Source organism: Equus asinus, chromosome 9, assembly GCF_041296235.1.
Source record: "Equus asinus isolate D_3611 breed Donkey chromosome 9, EquAss-T2T_v2, whole genome shotgun sequence".
NCBI classification, from domain to species: domain Eukaryota; kingdom Metazoa; phylum Chordata; class Mammalia; order Perissodactyla; family Equidae; genus Equus; species Equus asinus.
In genome coordinates this window covers 57,558,577-57,573,915 of record NC_091798.1, presented here as the reverse complement: position 1 = coordinate 57,573,915, position 15,339 = coordinate 57,558,577, and the positions used below count along the sequence as shown (strand labels likewise).

Sequence of the window (15,339 nt, the reverse complement as noted above, 5' to 3'; positions counted from 1 at the left end):
TGCAATCTCATTTACTTTTATGGCTAAGTGTTCAAGACGCATCTTTTTTTTTTTTACATCTGAATGTTTTCATGGCTGAAGGGAGGCCAGTATAGCCTGAAAAACAATTTACAATGATGTGTAAAGTAGTTACATTTTCCAACAAGTCTGGTTGCTCAATTATTCCACCTATATTAATAGCTCTTAGTGGCATTTGATGTATAATAGTCTCAATCCAATCACTTACTTCAGCTGGAGGAGAACAAGTGCTATCCGAATGGAAGAGTCCACGTTTGCAGTTGATTACAAACTTAGACCTTTGTCCTGACCATTTCCAGCATTAGCTTGCTGTCATGAGAAAGGGTGCTGTTGGCAGGCTGGCCTGCTATCACTCTAATGCCAGTTCATTCTGTTTCAGATCTGCAGCCAGGTTTGTGCTATCAGAAAACCAAAGCAATCGATTTCTTTCTACCTCTGTTAAGATAAGTGGAACAATGTGTAATTTGGTTTAGGTAAAAAAAATCTAGATTGTAAGAAAAGTTTCAAAGAAAGTGATAAAGACACAAATGGCAATTTTCACAGTATCTTGAACATAGTAGAAATTTAATAAATTTAAAGAGAATTACAAAGAACTGAAATAAAAAATCCAAAGATAAAAGAAAGTGAAAGAATGAAGTGTTGAAATATTTGTTTTCGATACCATTCACCTTGAGTTTTCTCATACATGGTTGCCTGCAATAGACTCTAAACCGGGCTCCTTGCCCCCTAAAATCTAAACTACACACAATAGCCATAGTGATTATTGTTAAACGTTAAGTCAGAACCTATCACTTCTCTGCTCAAAATTCTTGAATGGCTTCCAACCTCACTCAGAACAAAATCCAACATCTTCACCAAGGCCCACAGGCCTCTCCTGAACTTGCCAGTTTTACCCGCACCACCCTCCTGGGCTTACACCAACCCAGGTACACTCTGACCTTCTTACAAAACACTTAGCCGGTTTCAGTCAGTCTTCGCATGTGTTGTTCCCCTTCCCACCCCACTCCTTTGCAGGCTTTCTCTTCATTCAAGTCTCTGCTCAAATGTCACCTACTCAGGTGTCACCTACTCAAATGTCGCCTTCCTAACCACCACACCTAACACAGAAGCTCCGTCACTGTTACTCCCTTGCCCTGCTTTATTGTTCTTGGCAGTTATCATTGCCACACATTAGCTTATTTGCCTGGCTGTTTATCAATTTATCTTTCTTGTCCATTAGACAGGTGGCTGCAGGATGGGGGAAGTCTGTACCCCAGAGCCTGGAATACTGGGTGCCACCTTATAGATAATAAATGTTGCAAGAAGAAGGGAGAGAAGATGAGAGGAGGGCTCCCTTGTCTTACTACTCAAATGTTTGTCTTTGCTCCCCAAATAACTGGACGTGGAACTATTTAAGCAGCAGCTACTTGTCTCCCTTGAGCCACCTGCTAGAGACAGTACACCAGGCAAGAGCATGGGATTTGGAGTCAGAGACCAGAATTTAAATCCCATCTCCAGCACCAAGTGGCTTTTTGACTTTGGACAAGTGTTTAACCTCTCTACAGAATTTTACAGTGGCTCACCCGTAAGTATTGGGCGAGGCACTGGAGACACTTCAGAAAAATTATTGAGAGAATTAAATTAGCTAACTCTCATTGAAACTAACTTGACAAAAAAATACATAATGGATAAATATTAGTTCTCTGTCCCCTCCACCCTACTATACCCCATCCTCCCAGCAGCCTTCCATGGTATGACGCCCAATAAATGCACCTAAGATAAGCAAAGGAAAGAATGGCTTCTGTGAGTCCATGAAAACCAATAATGAACAAACAAAATTACTCAGGTGAAAGTAGTTTGAAAATGGTAGCACAGTATAGAAATAAACTGCAGGAATTATCATTACCATTGTAAAAACTTATTTTAGAATCACATTTCTGTGTCTTGAACTTCTAGTCAAGTGAATTAGATTGAGGATAGTCCAAGTAAAGAAGATTCCACGGTAAAGAATAAGCCAAGTGAAGACGGAACAGGGAAAAGACGAGTTTCAAGGGGAAGAGCTGCAGGTGAGAAAGCATTCAGGAACACAAGGTCTGAATTTCAGGGCTCTGGCTGGCCAGAGGCTTCAGAAGGTACCCCATCAGACTCACCATGACTAGAGTTCCCAACTTTTTGGGAGAAGAAATGGAAGCAGGCAACACTACAAACAGGCCCACGGCTCCTCTGTGGCCACGTTTCCTGCTGCCATGGGGCCACCATCAAGTTCAGGGAAGAATGGGACATATGATACAGAGAAAGTGATCTCTCCAGTCTACAGAGGTAAGTAAAACATAAGCAAAAGGAGAACTCGGTTCGTATTTATCATCAGCCTACATGGACTCTCCCTGAATCACCTCCCCCAAGCACACAGTGCTGCAGGGAAAGGGGCTAACATTTTTCCGAGTTCCTGTAATATGTTGGGTGTTGTGCTAGACACCATCAAGTACAGTATCTCATTTTATCCTCACAATAACCCAAGTAGGCTTTATTATCCCCATTTTCTAAAGGACAAAGCTGAAACTCGGGAAGCTATTGAAAATACTGAAGCCAGAAAATAGTATTTAGTTCTAGCTCTGTAAAAAAGAACCAAGTCATCCCTCTCATTTGTATAATGCACTTCATAATTTACAAAGTGTTTTCAAGAGTGAATGCATGACCTTCACACACACCTTGAGAGGCAAATAATACAGTATTATTATTCTCTCTAAATAATGGAAGAAGCTGAGGCACAGAATAATTGAGTGATTTGTCTAAAACTACACAGCCAGTAAGTGGCAGAACTTGGACTTGGACCCACTTTCCTAATTCTAAGACTGGTGCTCTTTCCCCAAAGAGATGATTCCCTACTTTTCAGCAGAGGACTATGTTGTTTGAACAAACCGTATGTATTTGAAATCTGAGCTGGGAAAGAACATAGTTCTCATCTAGAACTACCTAAATAATAGGCCAAACTCCACGAATTACCTGGAGTAACAAAAGCTGTTAACATCTCAAAATCTCAGGGGCTCAACACTATAAAAGCTTACTTCTCACTCAGGTAAAAGTCTAGAGCCCGTACTCATGGCACATGGTGATTCAGCAACCCAATTATCCCCTATTTGGGCCTCAGAATATTCTTCACTCAGGCAGAAGGGGAAGAAATGGCCACATGATTTCAGCTCCATTCCATTGGGAGTACTAGTCACTAGGCCATTCCTAGATTCAAGTTAGCCACATAGTCCATGACTGGGCAGCCACTTCCCAGCAACACCTGTGTGTTACATGCAAGGGAGAGAATGAATTGTGGGTGAATAACTAGTCATCTCCACCACACTCTGCTAAAACAACCAATGATGAAATGAAAAATGACTGTGAGATAATGCCTTCAAGTCCGAAGTCAGCTTAGACTGTTTTACAGAGCCACGAGCAAGGATCACATTTTTAATCATTTGCTGCTGCTATCTGTTCTTTTGAAGCATATAATTAATAACAAATAAATGTACACTTGCCCCTTAGGATAGCGGATTCTTATCCATCAAGGAGTATGAGATTACCTGGAATGCATGCCAAAAAAAAAGGTAGATTCCCAAGACCCAGACCCAGAGATTTTTATACAAGTGATTCTGATGCCTCAGGCCCACAGACCATACTTTGTGAACTATTCGCATAGAACCAGTTATTTCATTATTGGTGATTACACAATGGCTGGTTAATGTTAGATTGAAGAGAAGAGAAATGCATCAGTCTTCCAGTAGCAAACCCCAGCAGAAGTTAGCTCCAGGAAGGAGCAGGAAATCTACGTGTTTTCAGATTTTCCACATTCAAGCAACACCCACTCCCACAAAAGCTTTGTTTTGCCACCCAGTTTCTATTTTCTGGTCTCCTTGACCATGTGGAAACAAGTTGGCCCTTTACAGAGACTCAGTTTACTTCAAATGGCAGGAGGTGCCTCACAAGGACAAAGGAGACAAAGATGGATTGGGCGGACCTAAGACATACAAAAAATAATGTCTGTATTTAATAACTTCTATTTTACCTACAAGACTGCAGCTCTCTCTGGAGTAGGGAGAAACTAGGGTCTGCAGTATGGGCCGTGCTCAAGCTATGAAACAGTTGTTGCTCATTAACCTTGTATAACATGACATCTGATTCTTCCTTAACAGGGGTAACAAATCACTTCTCATATCAGGTGGTTGCCGCAGAAGCCTTCAGGCTATTTTAAGCCTAGTGCTGTGTCCCAGAAATCATTCTGAATGTTATCAACAGTGATCCTGAGGAATTCAAGACAGTCAGTCAAAGAAAGTAATTCAAAATACTTTCCACTTTGGGTGTCTTGAGAAGACCTTTTTATTGGAAAAACAGAAAAATAAATTAAGATTTAGAATGCTTGGCTTCATCCTGATTGCCAGATTTTACAATTGTTTATTGAACTAGATAGGATAAAAAGAAAGAGAGACACTCAGAGAGTACCTGAATGTGAGCTGGGAAAGGCGGCAGTGGCACTGACATAATTGATTAGACGTGCAGCAGGGCCTGGAAACCGTAGGGAAACAAAGTGTCATGGTCTGGGCACATCATAATGCCTCCACCTATGCGGGGGTCTCCTCGAGCATGATGCTTAGATAAGGCTCCAGCCTTAAGGGCACTGGAGGGAAACTGAGGAAGACATACAAACTCTCCTCAGAGTCCTGGAAAACTCTCAATTCTGCAACATGGTGAATCCAAATTATGGTCCATGAGCTTCAAGCTCCTGGCCTTACCACACCTCCAGCACTCACAGTCATTATCCTCCCACCTGCCTTACAGCTGTAATCAGACAACCCTCCCATCACGTTGCTTTCCTGCTGCTCTGTCTCCCACATACCTGACCTACTCATGTCACCAAGCTTCTCTCTTCTTTCACAAGTTATCTTCAGGCCTTCCCCTACTTCTCATGAGAGGCTTACCTGCCTGTTGGGTTATTATCACCCTCCAGATCACTGACTTCTGAGTCAACTTGCCTCCTCCATCTCCTTTGCACTGCCCCTGCCCTTCTCCATTCATAGCATAACCAAGTTAGGCAATATCTTCCACCGCTCCACTCCCATTTTCCCAGTCGCCCTAGATTCTGGCATTGCTATTGTTCTCCCAAAAAAGTTCCTGTCCATGCTCCCTGCCTCTAGTTTCTCCCTACTCCAATCTACCCTTCAAACTATGCCCAGACTGTTTGGTAGATAATTAACCCTTAACATTCCAACCCTGTATAACCCATGGTGTTACTCATTGTATTAATAGTCTCAATTCAGTCTTCGCCTCTCCTTGAATCCATGTTCTTTGTAAAGTAAATCTGCAGTTCTCTTCCATGCTGACTCTGGGCTTAGTCATGAGACCTGATTGGCCAATAAGATGGCTGCACAGTTGACCTTGATTGCTCTTGCTCTTCTACAACTGCCATGAGAACATGCATGGCTGGCCTACTGAATGAGAGACATGTGAAGAGCTGAGTGGGCCCAGTCATCCCAGCAGGAACAATCTTAGATGACCCAAAAGCCCAGTGCCAGACATAGGAATGAGCCTAGCTGAGACCAGAGCAACTCAGCCAAGTCCAGCCTATGTCACCAACCCACAGACTAAATAAATGCTTATTGTGTTAAGCCACTGATATGTGAGGTGGTTTGTTATGAGGCATTATTGTTGCAATAGGTAACCAATATGACAATAAACAATACAACTAGGATTTCTGAGGATATCTAGCCTTATCTTGTTCAGAACTGAAGCTTCCCCTTCATGTACCATCATCTCTCAAGGTCCTGAGTCTTCCCTTCCCTTCCTTGTCAGCAGAGTTTGCATCCTCCTGGGCTAGCAGACAGAATAGGTCAGATCCAGACAAATCGTCTCATATAGACAAGCATGACTGCCCACCGGACAAGAAAAGACTCCTTGGGATTAGTGATATTCAACATCCAGCAACGAAAGCAATAAGTCAGTGGTGACTCAGTTTCCTCACAGCTGGCTGGAACTGATGACACACGGTGTTTGCTTCAGTAACAGTTGAGGTTTTACAGTATAGACTCTCAGATGGGGGAAAATGAGCACTAAAAGTGAGCATCTGATGAATCTTTCCCTTGCACTGACCAGCCACTTCCCAAAGAGTGGTTGAGCTTTGCAGGGTTTGTTTCTGATTTGTCTCATGTCCATGTGTGGGGGCTCTGGGGGACCGAGTGAGGCCAAGGAAGAAGTCCTTGGGATACAAGTAAAGGGATTTCCTGAGTATTGCGGAGAAAAAGAAGAAACCAACTTGTACTTTGAGATACTATCCCATAAAATACTTTGTGTTTTCTCTGTCCAACTTGAATACGAATTCTTTGAGAACAGTCTCCCAATCCAATTCCCTTTTGAGGTGGAAGCTGACGCAATGGAAAGAAAACTGGATTTACAATCATGAACTCTGTGACCAGAGAAAGAGATTTAATATCTGTTTTCTGAGAATAAATAGGAGTCATCATGTTGTCTTATGTAATCAAAGAAGATAGATAGGGTAGATAGATAGACAATAGATGAATAGAATAAATAGATCAGCTAAAAGTTACCTCCTCATCCTGAGAAATTATACCCTATATTACTCCAGAGCCTATTATTCTCTATGATGTCACCACTTTTTATTTTCTTCATAGCACTTTATCATTGTCCAAAACTATCTCATAAATTTTTTTACATGTTGACTTTCTGTTCTTCCCAACTTAAATGTAAGCACCCAAAGGCAGTCTCCATTACAGGAAGACTGCATGAAGGCATATGATTCTATTGTATCTCCAGGTTTTAGAAATTGTTAGATATATGGTAGGTACTCGATAAATAATTGAAAAGAAGGAAGGAAAAGAAGGGAAGAAGAGAGGATGGGAGGGAGAGGGGGAGGGAGATGAATGAATGCATGGATACTTACCTTTATGGTTCTTTGACCTCTTGTTAATAACATCCAGTCCATCAAAGAAATTGTATTTCTTTGGGCATACTCGGGTTTATAGAAATAATTCCAATTCATAAAAAGAAAGGTAATATCTTCTATGCATTATAAAAATCAGTTAGCATTCATAGAAATATTTTAGTCCAAAAACTTCTGTGTTCTCTGATACTTAATTCATTCTCTAAATAATCATGAATTTGGTAATTCTGCATATAGATATACATAAGACCCAATCAAGACCAAAAGTAAGCCATTTAACCCTTCTGAGCATATTTCCTTGTCGGTATAACTAAAGAGTTGAATAACATGATTTTTACAGTTGCTTTTTAAATTCTATGAGTTGATAATTAGGAAATCATCATTTCTGACTGCAAGTTCTCCTCCAAGAAACCATAATCTCTACCAGGCATATTCTTAAAATTAAATAACTACAGAAAAACACTAAGGTGGGGTCTTCAAAGTGCCATGTTTGCATGATGAAGCTTGCTGCAGCAAGGTCAGCTGAAATTTTAAAATCCTGATTTAAAAATACCCCTCGGCCAACATTAATTTTGAATGTGAGAATCAGATGCCTTTGGCCAGAGCCTAAAGAAGCAGTCTGTAGCCATGAGCCTCAACCCCCATAAGGTGGGCCCTGCCACGAGCTCCAGCTATAGCTGTAGAAGCACAAAATGCTCCCTGGCTGACAGAATAATCATGTTGCTCTGAATCTTTCTATAAACTTCCTTGGAATAAAGCATGAATGAGGACTCAAAATGACATTAATGGAATCTCGTTCCCATCTTCTTGATTCATCTCCCTCACAGTGGGTGTTTTAGTGAAGCCCCTTCTGTTTGCAAGCAACAGAAAACCTCTTAGCAAGGTTAAGGAAAAAAAGGACATTTTTTATAATGGTACAATGTTATCTTGTGGATCCAGAGCAGGACATGCCTGGGCCCCAGCAGAGGTACAAATGTTGACTGAGAGCCAGCAGGAACAAGGCTACCACCTTCTTGGTCTTTCTCTCAGACCCTCATCTCTGCTCTGCTATGTCCATGAGCCTCAGGCTCCTCTCCCTACAGACCCAATTTTTACCTTCTCCATATCCATGGCCACCCCACAAGTTTACACCACCTCAGTTCAAGCCACATGCAGAGGCTGAGACTAACACCTCCCTCAACCCAACCCAAACTCCTGGGAAAGACATTCAGATTGGTCCAGATTGAGCCAAGTAATGTCTTCTGTTCAAATCAACTGTTACCAAGTGGACAATCCTGTAGTGCAAACATGACTGTGGTGGTTTATCTGCGAGTCAAAAGGGGGCAGGCTACAGAAAAATAAAAGACACTCCAAAGGGGGCTTGCCATAGCATATCTACAAAAGGACTCTATTAGGAGGGAGGCACAAGGGCTAAGAAATTTCCAAAGTTAAGACTATTCCCAACAGGCATCTTGACAACAAAGACAGCTGTAGCACTAATATATACACAAATTTATTACCTTACAATTCTGAAGATCAGAAGTCCAACATGGCTCTCACTGGACTAAAATCAAGGTGTCGGAAGGGTTGTGTTCCTTTCTGGAGATTCTAGGGAAGAATAACTTTCCTTGCCTTTTCTGCCTTCTAGAGGCTGCCCTCATTCCTTGGCTCATTGCTTCCTCCTCCATCTTCAAAGCCAGCAATGTTCCATTTCTCTGACCATCCTCCACCTCCATGTGGTCTCTTTCTCTGACCACAGTCTGAAAGATTCTCTGATTTTTAAGGACCCATGTGATTAGACTGGGCCCACTCAGATAATCTAGGGTAATCAATCTCCCCATCTCAACGACTTTAACCTAATCCCATCTGCAGAGTTCCTTTTGCCACATAAGATAACATATCCACAGATATTTGGGATTATGATGTAAACACATTTGGGGAGTCAATATTATGTCTACCACAGAAGGGTTTTGAAATTAAAAGTTTTCTCTTGAAATTTATAGCTTTCTCTTTTAGGGTTTTTTTTTTTTATCATTCCCTAAATCTCATAATTATTTTCTACCTTTTCATCCAGTGATGATTTCATAATGAAGACATATAATCCAAGTGCTTATGAAAATATGAAGTTTTCAGCCTCACCTACACAGGCTTTATCAGCATTTGATTTAATTAATATCAAATATCTGCAATCACCAATTATCAGGTCTATAAAAAACCAGAAGTAACACATTTTGAACCTCTACTAATTCTCAAGCACTTTCCCAGGCACTGAACAGCTCTCATTTCATTTAATCTTCACAATGACCCTGCAAAGTGGATGGTATTATCCCCATTTTACAAGTGAATAAAACAATGATAAATAAATTATCCAAAATCAAACGAATGATAAGAAGTAGAGCCAAGATACAAAGTCAGAGGCCTGTCTAACTCCAGAGTTCCTATTCTTTCCTTTATATCAGACAGCCACTAAGAATAAAACCCCATCCTTAGGTGGCCTTATAACATTCTGCTCTCCCACAAGCAGAGATAAAAAACATTCCATTAATGATACCAATCATTCCTTTAATAAACAAATACATTAGGAGGGTGGGACATGAAGACATGCGATTTACTCCTGAGCAGAGCCTCAGTGAGTGGGGCTGACAAGGTTCTGAGGATGACCAGGACCTTACAGACAACTGCTTTTTACTACTTATCACACTTAATGTTTTCTTTCTAATCTTTCCCAATGACTTAGAAATAGAGGTGGCTATGAGGAAGAAAAAAAAAGAGAACTGTGCCTCAGTATCTTTATCCACAAAAAGGACATAATCAAAGACATCTAACTAACCCCAAGTGATTGTTGAGGGGTTAAATTAGTCAATATGTGTAAAACGCTTAGGACAGTGCCTGGCACACAGGAAGCATCATCATCTTCTGCATTCATATTTCAGATTTAATACACTAACAAGTCAAAATATAAAGGCCAGATATGGGAAAGATCTTCCATATGAGCTAGATAAATTACCCCTTGTGTTTCTGGTCTTCTTTGGTCTCAAATACAGGCATTGGTTAGACAATGAGCACTCTCTTATTGAATTTTTGTTGCTCTATTACAATTATAGGCTTTTATTCTTTAATGCTATTTCTTTCCACTAGTAATCCAAGAAAATACAATTCCAAGCCGATCCATTTTTAAAATTTATATACGTGTAATTTCTCTTATAATAAAATGACATATTAAACCTCACTTTCAGGAATATTGTAGAAAAACACTATGGCCTTTGTAAGTGGGTCACTCAAAATATATCATGCCACTCAAACTCTCATCCAAACTATTTTCTTTTATCAGAAATTGAATCAACTCACTATTTTCACCCAAAATATGTTTTAACCCCCATTTTTTTCCATCTCTTCCAGATACTCTATACTGCTTTAACTTTCATCCCAAATGTTCTCTTTGAACTTTTTGTTTGTTCTTTTATTTTATTCTCCTCATCATCTCCCACTGTCTCCAATTTACCCTATTTTTTTTTTTGGGCAGTTAGGGCCAACTGCTCCCCTGCTTCTTTGCTCGGCTCCCCATCTCTCTGCTCAGTAGAGCTCACCCTGCTGCTTCCATAGACTTCCTGAGTTGCTCCCCTCCCTCTGCAGCTTTCTCTCTCCTCTCATGCTGACTCCCTGTGCGCCTTGCTCCATATGCAGCCACCCTCTCTCTTCCCCTTTAGCTGCAGACAGTAAGAGATTGGCTAAAGCCGCTCGTCAACCTTCTTCTTGTCAGCACACAGTTGTTTGCCTCAATAGAGCTGAAGCAATTTCCACCCTTCTTTTCCACCAGTGCCTCATCATTTTCTCCTGCTGTGCTGCTTCCACTTCCCCCTCTGCAAAGCTCCAACCTCAGCAGACGGTCTCACCTCCTCTCCATTTCCATTTCTTTGTCTCTGTCTCTTCTCTAAGAGCTCCCAATATCTCTCACTAGCTAAAGTCTGGAATAGACTCCTATCTGCTAGGCTTATAAGTAATTCATTTCCTCATGGCTTACTATATGAACAGAGTACTTCTTAGAATGTGTATGACTTGAGAACAGAGGCCTGAAGTCAAGTTTTAACTATACAAACATGTAGAGCTGACATCAAGAGATAGGAAGGTAATGAATAGTGCATGCAGCTTCAAGCCTGAAACCCAGTGCTTAAGAATGATTCTACCATTAAGTCCTTGTTTGAATAAAATGATTATCTAACCTCTTTAGGCCTAAATAATCTCCAAACTATGGTGGTCAAATTGTGATTCTTTGTTCCAGTTATCTTTGCTGCATAACAAACTACTCTAAATTCAGTGACATAAAATGACAACCATTTTATTATGCTCTTGGGTTCTGTGGGTCAGGAATTTGGAAAGGACACAGTGGGGCAGCTCTTGTCTACTCCATGATGTCTGGGACTTCCATGAGGAGACCAAATGGCTGGGGCAAGAACAGTTGGCACCTCATTGCCTCTTAGATCTATAAGGAATGACCTAGCCCAGCTAAAGAGATCCCAGACTCAGCTCTGGTACTTACTCACTCAAGACCTAGCCCTGAGGCCTTAACAATGATAAAGACATGAACAATTAACTTTTAAGGAGCATACACTAAGTCCTAGTCACTCTGCTGAGAGTTTCAAATACTTATCTCACTGAATCCTCATAATAACCCTAACAAGTTCCCACTAATATCACTCCTACTTTACCAGTGAAGAAAAGTGAGGCCCTAAGAGGTGTAGAAAGTCACTAGTGAATGGCAGTAGCATTTCAAACGCAGGCATCTTAAAACCATACTCTTAATCCCATGCCAGTTGGTCTTGCAGACTGTGAGATTCTGTAACTCTCTGCTCAGTCAATGGCTGGCTGATCCAGAAAAAGCAGCACCGAGTGAGGTGCTGTAACAAACAAGAGTCAAAGTAATAATATATATTGTTCCTGTTCTCTAGGCCGAAGTACTGTCGAGATAAGATATCCATACAAACTGGAATATGTAAATAACAGTACAAGACACAATGTTACCCAACTGCCCATCAGACCTTCAACATCCCAGAGAGATACAAGATGTTTTCAAGAATCCCCAAATTCATAAATTCCCTTTTAGCATGCAATTTTCCTAACAAATTGTGACTATGTATGGCTTCATACATGGAACTGCTTCATACCTGATCAGAGTACAGACAGACTGAGCAGCAGATGTGGCTTGCTCAATCACTGAGTGACTCACGCTGCCCACAGCTTCATAAAGATTGCAATTCATCCCTCAGCACCATGGGACAATCTCAAATTTTAAATAGTTAGACCTACGAATGATAATCCAGGAATTCCCGAGATTTAGTAAGTATATTTAAGGCCAAAATGGGAGAGGCAAAGAATCAATGACAGTATTATCAAGTCCCCTTTTGAATAACTTGCCCACTTTCTCACCTGCTTGCAAAACTCTGATATTCACGACTACATCCAAGGGTGAATTACATCCCTAAAGACTGTTTTTGCCTTCCTTTCAGCCTATCAAAGGGGCTTTGGGCTCCATCAAACCACACACAGAGCATTTTACACCTTTCACCAATGCTGGGCAGAGGGAGATCAGTTGCTGTTAATTACAGATGCTTTCTGTCATAATGGGCCAGATTTTCAAAAGACTCTCAACTGCAAAGCTCCCAAATGCCATGCACAAACCTGGTAATGGTCCATGCAAATTGAATACTTAGTGGGTCTGTGTGCATGCTGGTCCAGGAACTGCCTTTGAAAATTTAGCCCCATAACTCCAAAGCATTTGTAGCATCATAATCTGTCATCATTAGCAACAATGCTTGACTTGGTGCTCAACATTCTTATTAACCATGCAATTATGAATGCAGACAATGTTTAATCACTTTTACAAAAATACAGCTGTGTTGTTGGGGAGCTGTCATTTACTGCTCATTAATGATTGATTTTTTTAACCATCTAGATTGTTTTCCTGAGAACAGCAGATTAACCATAAAGAATTCATTATTGGTCATTAAGGGATATTAAAATGGAAAACCTTTACAAGATGTGTCCTGTCCTGCTGCATTCAGATGCCTGAGACTCTCTTGCCAACATGGGGGCGGAAACAAAAAATCATTCTTGCAGAGCTCTGGCAAGGAGATCCGGCTGAGGAGAGGTGGAGTGAAGAGAGAAATTAAGAAAAAACATCTCTTTTTGCTGTAATAAAACATTGATTACATTTTACAATGGCAATAATTCACCCCAGATAATTACTTCAGCTATTGTCCAGCTTGTTTAAGGGCTGACTGAGCTGTGGGTACCAATCGATTCAGTGCAGATTGCTAATAATGGGCTATTTTGAAAACTTATAGCTGTCTCTCTATACTTCCCATACACTGGAAGACACTAATTCCTTTCCCACACTGCACACTTAATTAAAGATGAGTCAGGGCATTATTTTATGGCCAAACTTTCCTTATACCTCAGATGCAGAGAGCTGGGTTCTGCTCCATCAAATGTCTCCTGGACACACTGTGATAAAATGCACTTTACCACTGCCTGCCTGCAAAGATAATAAGTTTCAAAACCTGTTAAGACATTAGAAAAATCAGATTTCTCAATGTCATGCCCTCCCTGGATTTCCAGTTCTGATGCTCACCCACCCACACGTGGAGCACTTTATTTCCTCACTTGCTCAGTGGCTGCCAGGATCCCAGAAGACCTAACCTGAGGGAGAAGGTTTCTAATAAATTACAACTCCTCTTTCTCCTGTTCTAGCTCACCCTTACTCCAGGTCTTCTCTGAAACTGCTGTCTTAGTTCTTTTCAATAATTTTTTGGTGGTGTTTGTTTTCTGATAACAAGCATAATACATATTTGTTTTAGAAAATACAGACAAGCACGTAGAAGAAAGTTGAAGCTATCTGTAGTCCCACACCCAGAAATAACCACTCTGACATTTTATATTTGCTCCAGTATTGCTCCTATGAGCATTCTTTATGGTGAAAGACTTTGGCAAGTTACTTGTCTTCTCTGTGTTCAGTTTCCTTCTCTATAAAATGGAGAAATAATAGCACCTATTTCACAAGGTGATTATGAGGATTAAATGAGTTAATATTTAGAAAGCACTTGGAAGAGTGTCCAACACAAAGTAAGATGTACATATATAAAATGTACCTGTTAAGGCACAGTGGTAAAGTGCATTTTATCTATGTACATCTTATGATAGCTATGTACATTTTAGCTATCATAATTCTATAAATTGTAGAGTGAGAAATATCATTATAAAGGAAAGAAAGTCATCATAGTTAACTAGTAAAAATGTTTTGAAGTTTAAATTTCCAGGTGATGTTGATGCTACAGGCCCAATAAAACACATTTTGAGAACCACTGCTGTATGTTACATAATTATATTGAGAAAAAACAAAAAGAAATGAGAAAAACACTCATAAGAAATGGAAGTATGTTTGGTCTGGTGAGCTTCCCTTGAGGGAAGGGTTTGGAGGGATTTGAGACAGGTGTTGTGCTACAAAGCATGATGCAGTGAGTGGAAATGATGACTTACATTAGGTAAAGGAGCTGTGAGGGACTGCTGACATATCACTTCTGCAGTTGACTTTGGGCCGAGTCGTTGCTAGGTAGTAAATCTTTTAGTTACATTCCCACATTGTCTTGTCCGGGATATTCCAGCATCATGCTTGGAAAGAATTACCAGAAACTGGAAACCCAGGCCTGGGAAAGCAGATCCTCAGACACCCTGTGCCTGAGTAAGTATCCAGGACAACTGAGGCAATCTGTTGCTCTCCCTGACTTAGCTACCACCCCAAAGTGTGCAGGGGATGGAGAAAATCGGAGTCAACGTGAGTATGTATGAATTTTAGAGAGCACCATACTATTGCTATTAATTTATAGAGCATTTTCTTTACCTAATATGAGCATTTCCCCATTTTCTCTTAAAAAAATTTAATCTGTATTATAACATTCCATCATATGGATATGCCAGACTTTTTAACTAACCCCTTTTGTTGGGTGTTTTTACTTAATTTTCTCTATTATAAATAACAGTGCTTATTTCTTTAGTCATTGTTTATCTTTTATTCCCTTTATGATTACTACCAAAAATATTCTGATTTGGAAGTCTGTGTCTTAAGTAGAAAGATTTAAAACCACTGCACAGAATTTGCTAATTATTTTAGAAACTCTGAGTCATTATCGTAAGTTTTCTAATGGCTATTGTCCTACATAAGTAAAAACTGGTAGACTTCCTTTGCTGGAACAGCCATACAATTGCCTATCCCATGACACTTTAAAGCATTTGTCTCAAAGATGTTGCGGTACCAACAGTAACTCTACTAAATGATTTGTCTATTTCCACAGTAAATTTTGGTTATGAAGATACTGGTGTGTTGGTTTTTAAGACTGGTTGGTTCCTGATACATAAAGCGATAAATCATT

At 40.3% G+C, this 15,339-nt stretch overlaps 1 long non-coding RNA gene across 1 annotated transcript in view; it reads right to left on the bottom strand.

The window, feature by feature from the left end:
* Positions 1–13,824, bottom strand: part of LOC106833041 (uncharacterized) — a 34,762-nt gene extending 20,938 nt beyond the window's left edge. Inside the window, exon 1 of the long non-coding RNA XR_011505895.1 lies at positions 227–13,824. This is a non-coding gene — a long non-coding RNA (uncharacterized lncRNA). The remainder of the gene's footprint in view (positions 1–226) is intronic.
* Between the last annotated feature and the right edge of the window lie 1,515 nt (positions 13,825–15,339).